This window comes from Poecilia formosa, unplaced genomic scaffold (genome assembly GCF_000485575.1).
Source record: "Poecilia formosa unplaced genomic scaffold, Poecilia_formosa-5.1.2 Scaffold95, whole genome shotgun sequence".
Lineage (NCBI taxonomy): Eukaryota > Metazoa > Chordata > Actinopteri > Cyprinodontiformes > Poeciliidae > Poecilia > Poecilia formosa.
Window position 1 is genome coordinate 701,209 of NW_006800034.1, and position 19,965 is coordinate 721,173.

Consider the following 19,965-nt stretch of genomic DNA (forward strand, 5'->3'; position numbering starts at 1 on the left):
CAATCCATTTACATTTAAGCACAGCGCAGCTCGGCCTAATTAGTTCCACGGCTCCATTATTCTACATTGTGGTCAATTCATTCATCACCTTGGATTTTAGTTAAAAGCCCATTTTTTCTGAACTTAACACTGCTACCTGGCTTTTACCGTTTGCTTCTTTGAGATTAGATATGTTTGAGTTAACTAATGAAAAGAGTGACATCAGAGCAGTTACTTGTAACTTTTAGATACTAAATGACATGATTTGTATTTTTCACATACATGCAAACATGCAAAAAAGATAAGGGAAAGGAGTGTAATCATTTGAAGCACAGGAAGGGATAGTAATGATCCCTGCACTGAGTGACTTGGCTCACCCACTGGCATACTGGCTTGCATGGTCCATTGGCTGCAAACTTGCTGAGGTCTAATTCTTATATTACAGCTCAAAAATGGCAGGCAACCAGGAGACTAATTAATTCTCAGACGTGATTAGACACAATCATGTTTGAGTTGCCATCCAAGTACTTCCCGAGTTATTAGTACGTAAGGAAAGTTTGTGAAAACCTCTGCTGGTGTTGAGACAACAATAGATCGAAGATGTGTGGGCTGTGCTTTACACAAAGATTCCAAGCTGTGAATTTATTTTTGTTTTGCATACATCATTAAAAAACTGGGAAGGAGTAGAGAAATAAAAAGTGCAAAAACTCTGGTTTGTGTTTTTATCCTCTGTGCTGGACAACTTGTTGGTTGGACAGCACTGTACAAAACTAATAAGTCTAATGAATTTTATCTAATGAATCTCAGTCTATAAAAACTGAGATCTTAATATCAATGAGACATTTTAGCTGACTAAACAGATTTTTTTTTCCAATAAAAAGAGCACAATAATATAGCATGCGAGTTTCACTTCTTGAATGAGTAAAAGTGGCTGAAATCCAAAGAAAGAGCATTCAGAAACTCTGAAGAAACATTGCAAAAAAAAAACAAACAACAACCCAAAAACAAATTACTTTCAGAGATTACAATACGGTCCGACTCCTTGGAATCAACACACAAAGAAATGAGGGACGATGCTTTTGCACAGGACTGTATCCCACTTGTATTCACTTTACCAGTGCCAGGTTACCGCTATTTTACAGCATGTCTGTTATCTGCTGAACAGAAGTGCAATGAGTCGACCTCCCTGGAGAATTTAATGTCTGGTACAGTCTCTGAAAGCGGAAGCCATTTCCAGGCCAAGCCACCCCGGAGTCCCCAGCAGGGAGACATGAGCCAATCTCAGGCCCCGCCACGGTACCCACTGCCCTTTCACTCCCACATCCTTCCCTTTTTATCTGGAATCTATTTCCTTGCTCTCCACCACCCCCTCGAAACCCTCGTAAGGTAACTCCATTTGAAATTTTACATCTCCCCTTCTCTCTCTCTCGCTCTCTCTCTCTCCCCAGTTTCCTTCTCTCATGATGGATGAGCTCCACTCTGGGGTGTCTTAGCCTGTCCATCATGTGCTGCGATTAGGAATTAAAAATTGCAAACGTTTCACAAAAGCCACCCCCATTCTTTTTCTCCTCCAAACCCACCTTTCATCCAACCATCACCACCATTAACACCACATACCCACACAGCCTTACCTACTATCCCCTATTCAGATGCACCAAACACCTACATTTATCTAAGTGGGGAGGAAAAAAACATAATTTATTTTGTACTTCCCAGATAATTTAAGTTTTTCTCCCCCTTTCCTTTCAACAGGAATTCTCCATTTCCCTATAAAATGAAAATTCATCTAGAATTACATCTTATGTCATCATTATGTTTATTAAGCGTGGATGATGTATATGAACAGCGCTGGCTTGCCGCTGAGTGCTTAATGATGCATAAGATTAAGCCGAGGCTCTCAGCTGCGCTGTGACTCCCCTCTGGTACCCATACTGCCGAGGCATGCTGGGAGTACAAGCTCCAAACGGCCATCAGGTGAAAGGAACTAACATCTCTCTTTTTGTCTCTTTCTGTGTGTGTTTATGTTTTCCGCATGCCTGTGAATGGAGGACTGATTTCCCCATGCATGCGTGAGAACTGAAAAGGAGCGGAGCACTGTCATTGCATCTTATGGCATTTCTCCACCTACATTAGGAATATCTAGCGTCTTTTTTCCAGCTCACCGTGCTCTGATCTTGAGATTTTGCTATCTTTCTGCTTCTCTATCAATTCCTCGACCGTTTCTCTCCTTTTATCTTCCTCCTTCCCCTTTTCCCCTGTTTTGCCACAGCAATCTATGACAAAAACATTATCCTTCTGCTGCTAAACAATCCAATAAACCTCTCCACAGGGAGGAAGTTAACCTCTTGTCTGTTCGACTGATGCCTTCCTGACCACGTGACAGCTGCCACAGTAAATTCAAATCATTAGTCTCCCACCCACCCGCCTCCCCCTCCACCCATCAGAGGGGGGAAAAAAAACTTCTATTAGTAATGGAGACCCCGTAAGAGACCTTCCGCAGAGAGCTCTGCCTTCCCCAATTCCCAGTGGAGAAATCCTGTGCAAAAAACTAATTCTACTTTTAATAATCTGTCATCAGGACCAGAGGCAGTCATAAATTATGTGGGGGAGCATGTGCGAGAGGAAGCCACAAGAGGGAAATCAGGATTGGAAAGAAAATCGGAGCCTCAAGTTTTGACAAAACTTTCCGGAGAATAAATAATAACCTACAAACAGGATTGGTTGTTAAGTCACAGCTGAGTGAGTAGTCAAAGCCATTCCAATCAGCCAATGCAGATGAGGAGTTTATAGGTGGGGCTCCGTCGTTTGTTTCCCTGCACTCCTCCCTCTTTTTTTCTTTTTTTCTTTTATATGCAAGCCACCTTTTCTCATTCGTGTCTCCTTCAAGCTTATTATATTCAGAGCCTGTTGTCACACCCTGGGCTGGTTTTATACTTAACTCCTTGAGTGCCAAACCAAAGCCTACTTAAGTAGGGATTTTTCTACCAAAGTCGTCTCTGTGCTTCATCAGGCCTGTTGCTAGAACCAGCTGTTTAGTTCAGAAGCAATTCTTAAGTTGATAACATTTCAATGCCAAGTTGATGCCACATCATTAAATTGCAGTTTAACTACACAGATCATATTATTTATCCCTTCCCACCGTGTTCATGCAGGGCCACAGGGGAGCTAGTGCCTGTCTCCAGTGGTTATTGTACAAGTGGTAGACCCTGGACAGGTCAACAGTCCATCATAAGCCAAAACAGGCACACAGGACAAACACTCTCACATAAGGGTAATTTAAAGAGACCAATTAACCTAACAGTCATGTTTTTGGATTGTGGAAGAAAAGCAAAGTACCCAGATGCACATGGAGAACATGCAAACTACATGCAGAAAGACACAGGTCGTGGCATGAGTGCTTTAAGGGTGAATCTCACAACAGACCTGCTTAGTCCGTTTTAATTGAACTCAAGTTTGTTTGCCTAGAAAGTCCAGATTACGCATTCAGGTGTGAATGCACAATCAAACTTTGATACAGACCAAAAAAACAAACTCTGGTCCACCTACAAACCGAGGTCTGTAGGTTTGTGAACCGCACCAGAAGTGAATTCTGTCACAGTTTGAATGCATATGTGAACTCCAAGAGGAACGAAGAACACTCCAAAAGCAAGAAACAGATTATAGCGCAGTGCATTCTGGATCAATATCAAAGCAAATGTGTGACTCTACCACTAGCAAGAGAGATGTCTCGTGGTGTTTTGGAAAAGACAATCGAGAAATCCTACAACTACCAAAAACTGACGCGACTTTGTGTTTACATTTTGTTAAGAAGAAGATTGTCCTCAGTGACTTATTCGTATATTTTTGTGTCGCTTTCTCCAATGATTCTTGATTTAGCACCACCACAGGCAAAGGGGTGGACAGTTTTTTTTCAAAGGGTTTGGATCTTTTGCCACAGTGAAGTGTAAAAGCAAACTGCACAAATTTTGCAATTTTTGTTCCCAATCCAACCAAATCTACCAGTCTATGATATGTGAAGACACCGTGAATCTTATTGCAAATATGGAGAGACATCTACATTTACGACTAACTGAAAAATCAGGTGCTAAACAAGCTCTACCACTAAACCAATTTTAGTGCTGGAATTACTTTGATGACAGAAACTCCCGATGAAGATCCTTTTTGTCCTACAGACTTAAGTCTCTTTTCTGTTTGATGGAGAAAACATCCACTTGCTTGTGATGACAAGTAAACAGAAAGGCACTTCGTCCAACTAAAGGTATATGGGCGCTCTAAACCTTAACCAATCACTTTAACAAAGAAAGTGATCAGGGGAAGCATGGCGAGGGAGGACACATTTGAAACATGAGGAGGGTGCCTCGTGAGAAAGCGAGTATAAAACGCCATCAGCCACAAGGGTCCGCTCTTTGTTCCCCATGTCAATATCTGTGTAAACTATCGACATGCATCATAATCGTTCCCTTCTATCAAGTGTGGACTAAAGAACAATCTCCATTAGGTGACAGCGCCCCGGCAGGTTGATAAATGCTCCCTGACGAAAGGGAAGGAATTGTGTAAAATAAAGAGGCATGTTCCAACAAGTCTTGTCAAAATGGTATTGATTTAATCATCTGCAGAAATACACATTCTTGGTTAGTGTAGCGTGGCAGCGGAGACGGCAGAAGCTGGGATACGCTTTACAGTTGTTGACGCGGAGACGCTCTCCCTCATTGGCTTCACAGGTGATGAAACACACACTGAGCCGCTCTCTCTCCCTCTTCAATCAGATGTTATTCTGCAAAACAAGTGTCTGAAAATCTCTGCTCTATTTTTATTTAGCAGTGAGAAATGTAACTGAACGCGAGTGGGCGAGTCTATATGTACCAGACTGGTGTGACCGGCCGTCTCCTTGGCCTCTCAGCAGAATGCAGGGGCGATAGATAACAAAAGCCCTCCATCATCCAGACACACCAGTGGTGTTCCAGTAGCTGAAGTGAGGTGGCCAGAGGTCTTGGTGTGTTTATTTAACATCAGGGTATTGGAGGGAGTTGCTCACCTTGGGAGAAATGGATCCCCTCTTTCCCTCACTGTAAACAAAGTGGCAAAACAACTGGAGGTCTCATTGCTCTAAAGTAACAAGTTCATCAAGCAGGTGGGTGGGATCATCGCTGGAGCCTTGCAGGAGAAAGCAGATACTATAAAATATGTCTCTGCAGAAAAAAGCTGAGCGATGTGAAACAGGGGTGCTGCTACACCGAATGAATGAAAATAGTCCAGACTAATGTTCACTCATAGTATGACGTACAGTGTTATTTTTCATCAGATTTACCCTGTTTTTAGCTACATCCACTTCCCAGTCAGGTCTGAATAGCTTCCCTGTCCCTGCAGAAGAAAAGCGTCCCCACAGCATGATGCTGCCACCATTATATTTATAATTATTTTTGCCAATTCATTTTGCTGCAAACATGTAACAATCTGGAATGTGCTCAGGAATAGATAAACAGCAACAACACTGGTGACGATGTTAAAGATTGCACATGCACAATGAACAGTGTATTTTGAACTTTGAAAGTGAATTTTTAAACATAATAAGTAAACAGCGAAGCGTTGTTCCTTATTCCTTATATTTTCTTCCCAAGCAGTCATAACTTCTTATAGTCATTTAAAGATCTTTAGTCACTTTGCTGCTTAAGTATTAGAAATTTTACTGGGGCACAGTACCTGGGGTATATCCCATGGTAAAACAGTAAAAAAAAATAAAAATGTTGCTACAACTGTTACAAATTGCTAACCCAATCAGCAGTCGGTAGTCATTTTAATGAAAATCAAGCCTTGACTGCTGTTTTCTTACAACTGTAATCATTTAGGAGGTCAAAAGAGGTGGTATTATTTGTGCACAGCCCATCTGAGCAGTGATGAGGTGAACACAAGTAATGTGTATCAACCTACAAAGCAAAGATGTGCGCCTGCTGCGACTGCTGAGGGGGTTGGAGACAATCCCACGGTGACCTGACCTTGACATGTCTGAGTGAAATGGCGGTGGAGGCTAATACCTCATCATATTGAGTTTGACTTTGGGCTCACTGTGGTGGGCACCATAAAACAATGGATAGCCCTGTGGACAAACAGTCATAAAAAAGGAAAAGAATTAACAAGGATGACCAAACCAGCTTCAGTCTGCATGGGGAATATTAAAAATCCTGACATATATGACACATAAAATGAATTCATTGGGATTGTTGCGATGTTTTAGATGTCTGAAAACAAATTCAGACTTTTTTTTTTCCACCAGCATCACCACACACTTTAGAAAAATTCAATAGTTATTATCAGTACATCTATTCAAGCCATCCAATGTTGAGAAAATTGCTTTTATCCAAATCTCTTGGATAAAAGAGATTTTTTAAGGGTTTTTTTAAAATAACCCTTAAGAAAGAAAACTTTTTTTTAAAGATTTTTTTTTTTTAGGTATTATTGCATGACTTCTCTTGTCCACAGGATAACCATGACATGAGACAGAGACCTGATTCTCCTTAGCTCTCTTCAAAATGGGGAAGAGAGGTAAACATGCCATTTATAAATTAGGAAAAGGCTAAAAGGAAAGTGCTGCTTACCTAAACTTGCCCATATCAACAATCACAGTGATAACTAAAAATAACTGGATCTGTGACAAATGATACAAAATTGGCCCAAGTCCACTTTCCATCAGTGAGTAAAACAAATCTCCAAATCTCAGCATTTGAGAAGTGCTGAAAATTTTATGGCTTTTGAAACATTTCACCCATGGTGCCTAAAGGTATACAGCTTATTTTTCACCTCATATCCATTTTTACAGTGAAAACCTTTTTTGTCAATGTCAAAAACTATGATTAACAAAAGCAAAACTAAAGCTAATGATGGAAACACTCTTATCTGTCAGTTAAAGTGCTATTGTTGTGCCACGCAATCTTAGCCAACCACTCCATAAAATGTCTACAGTACAAAAAAACAGTCTACCTTTCTAAAATCAGGACATAACTCATCATATCAAGGCAAGAGCTGAGCTCCAGACATTATTCAGTCCAGGAGGACAACTGGAGAGGTGTGGGAGACACCTTGTGTGAGCACAGGACCTTTATATATTGCCTCCTGCTCCAAAGTAAGGACACAGAGAATGAAGATGACTGCCCTGTCACTGGAAAAAACAGATGAACCAGCCAGACCTGACTGAACTGTTCACTTACTGCAGCCACGGCCTCATGTAACAAACCGCAGGCCAAGCAACATCTTTTCAAATATAATTTTGATCAGTAGGGGTTTTGGTGCAGGTGTTCAGCTGTGCCTACTCTTACCAAGTCTGTCCAACACAATACAGGGATAACATGCTTGGTTTTCTTGGTAACTCATTCTACTGTTAGGGTGTTTTAAGGTAATGATGGTAAACAGAGTTTCTGTGCATTATGTAATAGAATCCATACAGGATATTGTGCTTCAGTGTAAAATGATTTTTCTTCCCTTTATATTTTTATGGTGAAATGTCTCACACTTTTGTCATTGTGGCTGATTTCCAGCAGCCTTTAGATATATATCTGCGCCATCACACCTGATTCAAATATTTAGGGTGCTAGCTTGACTCTGTATTCGTTGAAGACATGCTGAGTAGGAAATTTGATTCAGGTGTGTTGTACCACAAATGCATCTAAATGTTGCAGGACTCAAAGATGATGATGGGTCACATCCTTCTTTTTTTTCCCCCAGCCAGATTTAAACATCCCGTGACCATCTTGGAATAAAGCTAAAACTGGAATACGCTTATTCTCAAGTGATCAAACTGAAAAGATTAATCAAACAATAAGGTCTGTTCCTTTCCCCTGTCAGATTCCAAGCATTTGATATGAGGAATACATCGGCATAACATAGCAGGTGATAAAGTAGCACTGTTATTTGGTCATTGTTGTGCTATTTGAGTAGGACATGGGCACATTCTGCAGCACAAGTACATCTAAGTTGTGTGAGGTGGGTATAAACTTTCATCTAAAATAAATAACTGCTACATCAATATAACGTGCATATTTCAAAACCTGATTCATATAATTTACTCAAAACCTTGTATTCTGTCTAACATTTAGTCTGAGACAGGTAAAGTAGATCATTTATGATTTAAAGCTGCATCAAAATGAGCTCATACTCATATTAAGCTGGATAAAAGACAAATGCATCACTAAGAGATATCCATTCATCTCACTGTTAAGGCAATTTTAATCTTTATGTCAATAATGAAGATGTGTGTAGTATCAAGTAGTCAAGGTAATTAATAGGAATGTCACCAACATTGTATTAATAGCATCTTGCATGGCATCAATTTAGCGTAAATTGTCGTTTTGACAAGGCACTTTAATTAAAACTATCAAACCAGAATTAAAAGGAGCGTGGTGGTAATTTTGGGAGACTATCAAATAATGTTACCATCTGGTATTTTTGCATGTCTTATCCCTGCTAATTATAAGTGATGCTCAAAAGGTTAGAGGCATGTTGGCAGATTCAGTGATCACCAGCATACAGTCAGTGCAACAACCACAGGTCAGATGAAATAGGCAAGGAACTTAACGCGACAAACACAGTTCCATGCAAAACCTCTTGAACCTTTTCCCCATTCTCTCACACCACAACCAGAAACTTTCATGAATGTTATTGGGATTTTCTAAGATGTAATCACTACAGCAAAGTCGATTATTAGGAAGTGGGAAATGACACATGGTTTCCTAAATTTCTGGAATCTGAAAGAATTTGAATTCAGCTCATCTGAGCCCATACTTTATGTAGAACCACATTTTGCTTAAATTTTTAAGCTGTGTGCCCCTTATTGTTGGTAGGGACATGAGGTTCAAGTTATTCTTCTACACAGAACTACCAGACAATTCTTACTGAGAGGAAATTGCAAACTATTTAACTTTATTCAATAGTCAAGGGACTTCTGAACAGCACCACTCATGATGGAGAAGCTCTGCCACGTTACTTCTGATTTGATATTTTTATAGACTTTTTTTTCAGCATTGTTTTCTTTAGGTTGAGGCGTTGCGTGTTTGGGCAATTATTGTCTCAGGTTTTGGATGAAGTAGAGTAACAATACTTGGCAACAACTGATGCCGTCATCCACGAAGTTACTATGAAATATCATCTCTGCGATAAGCGTTTTTATTATTCCAGTTAACATGGAGGGATGTGAATTTAACAAACTAGCAGATTAGTATATATTAAAATGTCATTCAAAATTTTTGTTTTTACTTATTAATGATTTCAAGCGGATTCCAAAAATATTTTAACACGTTGGACAGTCTAGCACTTAAGAACTGTAATCTTAATACCTCGAAAAGGTTTAAGCTGCTAAAACCTCAAAAAGCAAGAAAAAGGTATGTTTCACATAGAGTGATGTCATTTTATGCATAAAATGATTTTTCTGAAAAAACATTGCTAAAATAAATATTATAAGTTTACATTAGCGAGTCCCATTTATTTCTCCGACTACACTGAATGATCAATACATGAGTCAGGTGGGAGAATGTCTGCATGAGTAAATGGATTGGTGCAGCGGATGTTTGCAACAGATGAGAGAGTGAACAGCCTGACCTCTTTGCTGACTTGTGTTTTCAGTCAGTCTTCCTGGTTACTATGCGTCATGGTTTGTTTCACTTGACGTGCAATTATTTTTCCCATTAAATACACAACATGTATTTCACTTAGTTCTTTTCTGAATGAATTTTCAATCAAAGGCCATTACACTCTTCAGACAGAGAAAGTTTAGAAAAATAACAAGGCGCAATGGGAAAGAAAATAATGCTCTGTCAAACGGAGATGGAAAACACAAAAATGATCATTTACAAGAAGCAGGTGATGCATATGTTAAAGTGTCAAGACGCAGCAGAGAAATTAATAGCTTTCTGCCATAAGCATTCTCTGATAAATATGATTACATTTGCATACTTCATTTTGCTCTTGATCTGCTGTCTTGGTGACTCTCGATGTTCTTCTGCACATGTTTCAAAACGAAGAGACAAAAAAAAATCATTACGATGCAACAAAACAAGCATTATGCATCTCGTCAAGAATTTTTCTATATCAAATGAAAAATTATGGCAACATATCAGTAAGTGTTCATACTTTAATTGGGAGTAGGTGCAAAACAAATGACTACGATACATTTAACTTACACATGCAGCGTTTAATTATCTGAACTACATCTGCAATGTAAACACTACAGTCTGAATAATGTGTGAATCAATGATTTGAGGAGTGCGTTGTGGGGTCAGTTTTCTAGGAAGTGTTTTATGCCTCATTAACTTATCAATAAAACCATCTGACACTGTCCGCCAGCCGGCCTGATGAGGAAGGCTGTCCATTCCTGGTGTGATAGTCTCGCATTTGTCCAACATCTTGACCTCAGCAAAAGAATCAACTTTTGAAAAAGATTGATAATGGAGGTCACCTTTTCATTAAACTGTAAATACTCTGTGTGTTTGTACTTGAAGTTACAATGTCTTGTAAGTTTTCAATCAAAGACTTCAATGGATTGAAATTGCATTGATAGACCAAGATAACGTGGAGCATATTTGTGGGGCGGAAAGGAAACAATTTCAAGTGGACATCCTTTGTAAAGATGATATGTTAAACCATTTATCATTTTCCTTCCATTTCACAAGTAAACTCTACTTTTTGTTGGCTGTTCACACATCTCAATAAACACATTCAAGTTTGTCTGTTCTCACGTGACAGCGCGAAAAAAATAAATTAGTATCAATACTTTTACGAAACACTGTATAAATCACCTTTGATCTGCCATGATCTAAATCTATTGGAGGTTTCTGTCACCGTTGGGATGCCTAATAAAGATCCTGCTCTGGTCGTGTTTATGCAATAGGTCACTGAACATACATACACACACATGCAAACGAACATTCGCTTCAAAAATGTGCAGAATCTTTTGCATACATAGTGGTCTTTTGAAGACAAATTTTAAAATAAAGTAACTTGCTCTTCATCCCCTATAAATAATTTTCCAAAACTGTTCCATAACATATGATTCTTTTGTTTCCTACAAATTGGATTTGACACATATTCATTCTCTTCGTTAGGGGAATCTCTAGGTGACAGTATTTGCACTTTTCCCCTGCTGTTTTCCAGTTCAGGATTCCAATTAACCTGTGCAAAGCGTGATGCCAATCACAGGACGCTGTATCGACAGCCGGCATAAAAAGAATAATGCTGAAAGGAGGATGTAGCTTACTGTGGCGGTGGCGCTGGTGGGTGGGGGTGGGTACTCCTCCCTCACTGGTGACAGAGAAGTTAGCTCCACTCATTTATCAAGTCCTCTCTGGCCACCGAGGGGCTGGCGACTCCCAGGGCCGCCTGCTGCTTGGGGGGCCGGTGCGCAATATGTGCATTTCAGGCCTCGGGTGGGCTGGCGAAAACTGCTGATGTGCTCAGTGCTGCTAAGTTTGATGGATTTGTTGTTGTCATTTGCTTTGGTTGTGTTCCCCGTAACAAAACAAAGAGAATCATTAACTCTTTTGTGCCACATGGAACTCTTATGGGTTGGGGATAATGCAGTACGAGATGGTGTACAGATGGGGTCAGCTGGAGTGTCCTGCTGCCGAAAGCCTTCCAGAATGGGGCGTTGAACATGCATGGACGATCCTCCATAGAGGGGCTGATTACAGAATGATTTAGTGGCCACCGATATCCCCTTTCTTTTTCAAGCCCCCGATCAGTGAGCTCATTTCAGCCACAAGAGTAAAACTGGCAGTGCTCTCCACTTATATTTATAGCCATTTGGTGTTTACCACCTTGTGTGACGTTCTGGCCAGGCTCACGTCCCAGCTATTAATGTGCATCACCGTTGGAGGCTTGTAGTTTCTACTGAGGCTGGCTGGCACAGGTTTCCCTCTCTATATGTGTGTTACAATCAATGCATTAAAAGTAGACATTTAACTAATATACACTGCTTGAACCAACCTGAAAACTTTACATTTGTAAAATTATTCAAAGACAATTATACTGAACAACTAAACTAGTTTAAAAAAAATAATAAACCGAGGAGGAGTGACTATGTCTCTTGTTTCTTTTAAGATGATTTTGTCCTAAAAGGCCACCCTTAAAAGAACACCACTTAAATTAGAAATTTGATGTCCAGTAATGCATCAAATTGACTAAAGTTTAACAAGACTTTTGAAAATTGATTGCGGATGAACACAACAAATTTCTGAGAATCCACCCTTTATAAGTATCAATTATTATGTATATAAAAGTTTTTAAACATACTAATTTCATGGATCTATCTTCTGGGCATTGTCAGTCGTGCTAATAAGAGTGATATGAGCGATTTTATTAAATACAATTATTTCTTAACAGGAGTGTCTGTTCCGTCTGAATGTATGCACTCATTAGAGGCTTCTGATATGAAAAGTGGGGCTTTTTGCCCAGGGCGCCCTTGTGTCAAGGGCAGCACTGAGGTGAACAAAGTAAATTGCCAGATATGCCCACACAACTTTGTTTAGCTATTTTCTTTGATTCTTTTAGTCAGCTTTGAGAGAAAGTTCCCTGAACTGTACACAGGGTAAATAGGTTTGGTAGTCAAACTGAAGATGATGTCTAATCTGCAGCTTATGATTCACTCAGTGGATAATACTATGCTAGGAAACATAAAAAAAAACATAAGAGGAAAACAGAAAGTACATATATATATAATTATTATTATTATTATTATGTTTTTCACATCTCTACCATGCTTACCAATAATTTTGAAGGGTATAGTAACTTTTGCAGTATAAAATATAATTTTTAGGTGTTTGACGTCTCTGATTTTCGAAAAGAAGACTTATTTCCTCAAGGGAGAGTTGAAGATAAAGACAAATCCTCTTATTTTTCTCTGTCAAGTCATCACAGGCCGAGACGAAATACAAATTGAGATAGTAGTAGTGGGCCATGGCAGTTTGCCGTTGACTGTGAGGGTTACAGGGGTGATTGAGTATGTGTTTGACTGCCCGAGGCCGAGGGCTAACACTACTGATACAAAGACAAGGTCGTCTCAGAGAGGGAGTAGCCTCAGCAGATAATCCCACAGTTCCTGACAACTCTGAACACAGGCAATACCGTAGAATATTTTTAAAAATGAAAGAACATTCTTTAGGGAACAACATCATCTGGAACAACAGAAGAATATGATAGAAAGGCCAACATTTTTTCTCTTTTTAAGCTTAAGCAGAGACTAATTTACAGTTTTGATGATTCTGTGTGGAACACAAATACTTAACTTGTGTACACAAGCAGTCATTATCTACTTTGGCATCAAATGAACAAACAAGAATAATGGCTACAATATCTAGCAGGAATATTTTATCAATACTGACCACAGACACAAGCCAACCTGTATGTTTCCTCCTTACTTTCATCAATAACGCAGAGGGGAAGCGTTATTTCCCACATAAAACTAATCTTTCCCTTTTATTGTATTTTAATGAAACCAAACTCGTTCTAAGGTGGTAATTCATTCCATTTGTTATGTTTGGACAACTCATTAACATTATCATTTATTATCATTAAATTGAAATTTTAAGCTTCTTCTCCCTTGAGATGCAGTGCGTTTCTTTTTCTTCATTTTGCATTAAAACAAATGTGGGCCTGCTGATGCATTAGATTAATGTGCTCACTCACTGCCTGCTGCAGAGCTCAATTCTGGCATGAAAAACAAGACTCAGTCTGTGTTTTGAGCCTCATCAAAAGACATTTTTGTTTGGTGGGAACGGGGTTTAAATTAGTGTATTTTACTGTTAGCTTTATGCACTCCTAACACAGTAAATGACTGTCAACACAAGCTAACTTTTAGATGGAATGTGATCTTGCTGAAACACCACATTATGCATTCCCAGAGATTTTATTTCTATGTGCACTAATTTACTAACATAATCATGCACATGTAAGGCATTAGCAGCCTTGATTTCATGTAACATTTGCAAACTCATAATGCTAATGACTTATTTAGACTTCCAGATCAAATTCAAAGTTCTTAATTCTTGCTGAGTTTGCTCCACCACATCAAGCCCATTGCTAATTACAAAGTTAGCTTTTTCCTGAATAAATAAAGTTGATTAATTAGCGAGTCAGAAGAAGTGAAGATGATGTATGCTGTATAAATCACTGTCATAAAGAACTTACTGAAACGTTTCATTTGCATTGCCTGACTTCTTAATTACATGCGCCCAAACTTTGCAGATTTAATGGAAAATGAATAACGTGAAGGGTGAGAGGTTTCACAGAAAATCTGCCAAGTAAAAAGAATCAAGATGTTGAAGTCAGGAGGGGATCTAAACAATACGCTTGTTAGCAACCTAGGACATGATTTATAAGACATGTTTAGCAGTTTTAACCGTATAAGCTCAATGACTGAATAAATAATTAAATACTTAGAAGCTGTTCCATGCCCTGCAGAGGGGCTGAAAAATAAAAATACCAATCAGAACATTACCTTTTGCCACAGCATCCTCATATGAGCATCATGGAGAGGTTTTGGGGTAAAAATGTCTAATTTATTATAACTTCCCTTGTGATCATTTTTATTCTCATATCCCATGTGTTGTTCCTATGTTTGTGGCTTCATTACAGGGCGACAGCCAATCTAACATTTTTGGCAAGGATCATTGACATGTGACAAAGACTTTGCAGAAAATTGTATCAAAGGCTTTCTTTAAGTCTAGAAAGACTGGCACCGGAACAATATTCATGCTTTTAAAGATACAGATGATACCATATTCACCATACACACTATTCACAGTCAAATCCATTTGTCTAATTTCATTTCCACTAAAACCTGAAACCATACTTAAATTTTGAACCTGCATTTTCAGTGTTATGAGACAAAGTTACAAAGAAATAAGTCAGATAGCTCTAGAGAAATACTCATTACAGCAATCAGCTTTTCCTTCGTGGCATGTCATCTAAGACACCTTCTTCCTATTCAGCAAGATTACAGTTGATGTTTAGGTGATATATAATCCCTGTGTGAGTGATGTTGTCAATTTGGCACTTGTATCCTATTTTGGTGGCCATCTGGGCTCACTAGATCGCCCCCTTGAGAGAAAAGGTTATAGATGATAATTATTCAGAAGTCATTTGGTTTTAGCGGTGTTTAGTGCTTATCTGCATTGCAGTTAAAATGCTGACACAATGCCCTTTATATTTTCTTTTTACAAAGTGTTTGGCAATATGAGACACCAATATACGGCCCACTGAAAGGGTTAATTTTTTATTTATTTTTTTTTTACCCAAAAAACACTTTCACTATTGAACAGTGTATGGTTAGAAAAGTAGCCATGCAAGACATGAAATAAATTATGATCAATTTCTTCTCTTAATGGGGTTGCTACGGGGGTTGGGCTGAGTGTTCACTTCTCTTTCCTTACAGATTACATGTGATGTGTTTGACAAATGTTAAGACTTATATGGGTTACCCAACATGCTGTTTCTGTGCAAGTCAGTCACTTATTGCTGAGGCACTCTGTCAAATTGATTATCCAGTCAACTAATTCCCAGTCTATGTCTAGCTAAAGTATGATGGAGTCATTGTGTCCCATGGGTGCAATTCTCATTTGGGAGTCTGTCTGTGTGAGTAAGTATTTATGTGAAAGAGGCTAACTAATCAGCAAAGTGGGCCAAAAACCGAATATTGGGTAATCTGGCGCATTTGTGGACACGCTTTGTAGCTCATCACAGCCAAATTAGAGGATAGCATTTTATAGAAGAAGACCATAAAGCAGAATGGCAATTTAGAGGTTGTTACATGACTACATTCAGCTGATTATATAAAGTAGTTTGCTCTCCCACAAGAACCTAGCTGGAGAAAGATTATCAATATTTTTTTAACACAGGCACTCAAAGAGCACACATTTTAAAAAAGGACAATTCAAATGAATATATATGTGGAATTTTGTTTCTTTTTTTGTTTTTTTACTTAACTAAAACAACTTTTGACCCATATTTCTTTTTGGCACTAATGCAGTTGTTGGTAAAGTTATATTTAATGGTAGGAGATAGATTTAATGTTTTAACCAAAAACTACACTGAACATTACAATTGTGTTTTTTCAACAAATACAGTGAATATTTTCTCTGTCAGCTTATCTGTAAAATGCTGAATTTGTATTTATATTTTTTGGGGTTTCTTTGCACAAGAAGTCTTAAGATTTTTTTGAATAAGAAAAATTAATAAATAAATTGCTATTCTTTTTGAGTAAGTAAAGTTTACTAAAACAGTGCCTTCAGGGGATTTATTTATTTATTTACTTTTTGGGTTACCTCACAAAGCTTTTGAATTCCAATACAATACGTTTTGCGTTCCCTCACAATAAGTCAGATTATGTAGCATCTTGAATACCGAGACAAACTTATGAGCAAAACAGGTCAAACTTGGGCTTCCCATTGCCAATCCTCAAACATAAACATGTCAGAAGAAAAGAAAGAAGAAAGTGCATTAAAATTATTTGGACTATTTTTGAGTTATTTTTTAATGTTAGTTGTGTCAAGGGTGTTTTTTCACGCTTTTCATGCATGAAAATTTAACTTTTGTGGGTTGATTTGCTGCCAAAACCTTATCTTCATGATCACCAAAGCAGTGTTTTCATGTTTAACGTAACAGAAGAAGTTCTTGGTTTACTTTAATTTACAATTTTGTTGTTTTGCTTGATCGCCAACCTTGCAGACTTTATGTTCAGCAGGTCAGTTCAGAGCCCAAGAAGGGCACAGTTCAATGCCAGTTGGTCACACAACAACACCTTCTTTATTTCCTGTTGGTGCAGAAAATATCTTTATTATGGTATCCCATGTGTCTCTGGCCAGGCAGAGTCCTCAGAGAGGAGAGCAGCGGGTGAAAGGGGTCATGTAGAACCAGACAGAGACACCGGCGTGACACTGTGACATGTTCAGATTCCCTCCAGTGAGCTGTGCAGTGCACGACAACATGAAACAAGAAAATGAGCCACAAACCTTTTTCTGACCCCGCAGCCACTCAAACATCTTCCCACACATGCTCAACACAGAAAAATATACAGATCAATAATTTTTATTTGTAATACAACTGTTTCTTTCAGCTTTTCGTTAAAGGAGATTTTGACAGAATAGTTGGAAATATGATTTTACGTGTTTTGGGGGGATGGCTGGACTGAAATAAGCATTTCCTTAGCCGAGTGTTCATCTTGTTTAGTGTAGAGAGCTGACAAGACTCCACTGAAAGGAAATTATACGTCCTCCACTGGGTCTTCTCTCTAAATGAGAACTATTGCCCCTATTAGATGAAGGTTAATAGTCATTTGGTGAAAAACACAGAAGATTTTCAATTGGATAGAGAAGAGAAACTCCACCAAGCAAACCTACATTTGTCGTGTGTTTTACAAGACCCCTAAATATTCTAGCTCACCCCAAACATGTTTCATTTTTTCCATATAAAAAAAGATATGTTGTTGTTCTTTTTTTTGTTGTTGTTGTTTTTTTTGTGCCCAGCAGGCAAGAATCAATGACATTTGAAATAATTGTTGTTACAGGGGTAATCTCTGGAGGGAGAATGGGGCAAAACTGTAGAGAAGATTTGAGTAAATTACTGTGTCAGCTTCTATTTATTTGCGACCGGATTGCCAGAGGCGGCACTTCAAGATAGCCATTAGGAGTCAGGGCAATAAAGACAGAGCATGTAGCCATTGTCGAAAAGTTAGCGTGTAATGCAGCAAGTTATCATCAAAGCGCTCCCCGTGGAGAGCGCGGGGCGCACACTGGGGAGAATACATGTGAGGAGAACCAATTATAGCTCCTCAAATCTCTCTTTCTCAGAGGGAGAGGTCATAAATAGATCGCTACAGTTGTGTACCCTCACTGTATATCTCTCCATATGGCGGATCTTCTCTGTGTGCATCATTAAAGGTACCAACCATCCTTAAACAGAGCACACATCCTATAGGTTCACGGAGTACAAAAAAAGTGCCTAAAGCGTTAAAATAAAGTTTAAAAGATTTGAAGGGTTTGTTGTAATGGAAACTTTTAAATGTCTCCTTTTAAATGGTAAATGCATGTAAAAATAAGCTTTAAATGAATTCATAATTTATTGTAGAAATGCAATCTCTCACTGGACATAAACACCCAAACTTTAGCATTACTCTTTATAAGGCGGGGAAAACACTATTTGACAGTAAGAAGTAGGCCTACTGTTTTTGTTTTACAAAATTATATTTGTCACAATTAGAGGCAACAATTAAGTTGATCCGTGTGTCAAACTAGACAACTAGAATTAGACTAATAAGTACATTACAACTTCCCAGTTGTCCGGGTGTTTAAGGAATTTAGAATATAAAATAAATATATATCTACTGGGCAACAAAGCCAGAATGTTGTGTACTCTATTGGACTAATCACCAGTCATTCAGTCATTTTATTATGACTGAAGTACACAAACTACCAGAACCTAACTCCAAAATTTACTACTGAATGCAGTATCTCACTGACCACAATTGACAGCATTTGCAATGCGGGATTTATAAAATTTGCACAAGTTATCAGTTGGACTGAGTTTTAAACTTTGACTAGGCCATTGTAACAAATCCACATTGTTTGGTATCAACAATTCCAGTACAGCTGTACTAGTGTGTGATAAATGTCATAAACATGTTGAAATATTACATGTAAGTGAAATATTACATGCAGGGAAGCTTTTAATAAAATGCATTTAACCCTCCTGTTGTCCTCGGGTCATTGTAAAGATGGGTCATTTTGACCCGAGGACAACAGGAGGGTTAAGACATTGGGTATTTTATAACATTTGAAATCACTTTTCTTAACAGTTCTCTGTTAATATGGCAGTTGTAGCAGCTTGTTATCTAAGTAATCACTCTGAATATTCATTATGTCAAAGCAATGTGCTCTATTTCAGGCATACAGTCTCAGAACATAACTATGTCCCTTGGGATATGCTGATTAAAATGCAAATTTTACTACCAATGCAAAAGTACACAGTTTGCTGCAAATTAAATCACATGAAGCTGCTTCAAATAACAGACAAGCATGAAGAAGTTAATCCTTTCCCTCGGTGAAAATGGCCTGTTTAGCTGTAGTTTTGAGGATATTAGCAGGAATAATGGTAAAACAATGAATATGTAAGAAAGTCTTAATCTGCAGGAAAGGACACCATTTTAATCCCCAGCCACTCAAATGTGGTACGATAACCAGCGGAGGCAGTGACTTTTAAATCCAGGACTTAAGAGAGCAGGAGGGAAGGATCAAATAATGAACAGGAAGTGGAGATGAAAAGGGAGCCTGCATTAATTAGATGACGGCGATGGGCTGCAGCAGCGAAGACAAGGCAGGGAGAGAGGGGATTGAAACTGTTTGTAGGGTCTGCCAAACAAATGGTGCAGGTCCCTGCGGGAAAGAGATTATTATGGGCTCTGTGTCTGTCAAACATCCAAACACAATACAAAAAAGGGAAGGGGAGGTGGGGACGGCGGGGGCCCCCGAGGCAGCACCGCGGCCTCAGAGGGCCCACGAGGACGCCGGCAGGCTCTCCACAGCAACACTGGTCCTGCCAAAGAATGTCTGTAATCCGCAGACTGACTGAGGTGATCCCGCGGCTCTCCCCGGCGCTGCAGCAGGCTTCCCCATTGTCAGCAACGCTCAAAGAAGGGAAGGGAGGAGAGGCGGCGAGGCACGGGGGAGGTGGTGTCCTTTCTCAGCCCGGCCTTATGAAAGCTCCCCGCCTTTGTCCAAAAATTACAATTGCTCTTTTCTGATCTTTTGTCGTGTCCTGTTGACAGTGGTTATTGACTAAGCGGTTGGACATGGAAAGGATATGACCTCTTACCCTCCCTTCTTCTTTTTTGTCATTGAGGGCTGAGGCCTTTTCGCTGGGGGGCTGACAACAACAGAGGAAGCATGTTTGAGGTTTACATGTAGCTTTATTCTTAAAAGGGATTTGATGAGGCCTATGCAGCCAAGAAAAACA

The 19,965-nt window shown here is 39.0% G+C and overlaps 1 long non-coding RNA gene across 3 annotated transcripts in view; it reads right to left on the reverse strand.

Moving 5' to 3' along the window:
- Positions 1-19,965, reverse strand: part of LOC103142283 (uncharacterized) — a 62,184-nt gene that overhangs the window by 35,376 nt on the left and 6,843 nt on the right. Inside the window, exons 4-5 of one of the 3 annotated variants that reach the window (XR_001662860.1) lie at positions 4,843-5,045; positions 4,583-4,753 (exon numbers count right to left, since the gene is read on the reverse strand). The exons of 1 other annotated variant lie outside the window; for it this stretch is intronic. This is a non-coding gene — a long non-coding RNA (uncharacterized LOC103142283). Of the gene's footprint in view, positions 1-4,582; positions 4,754-4,842; positions 5,046-9,785; positions 9,965-19,965 lie in introns of those variants that run through there. One more of the 3 variants, XR_001662862.1, reaches the window with a different exon arrangement.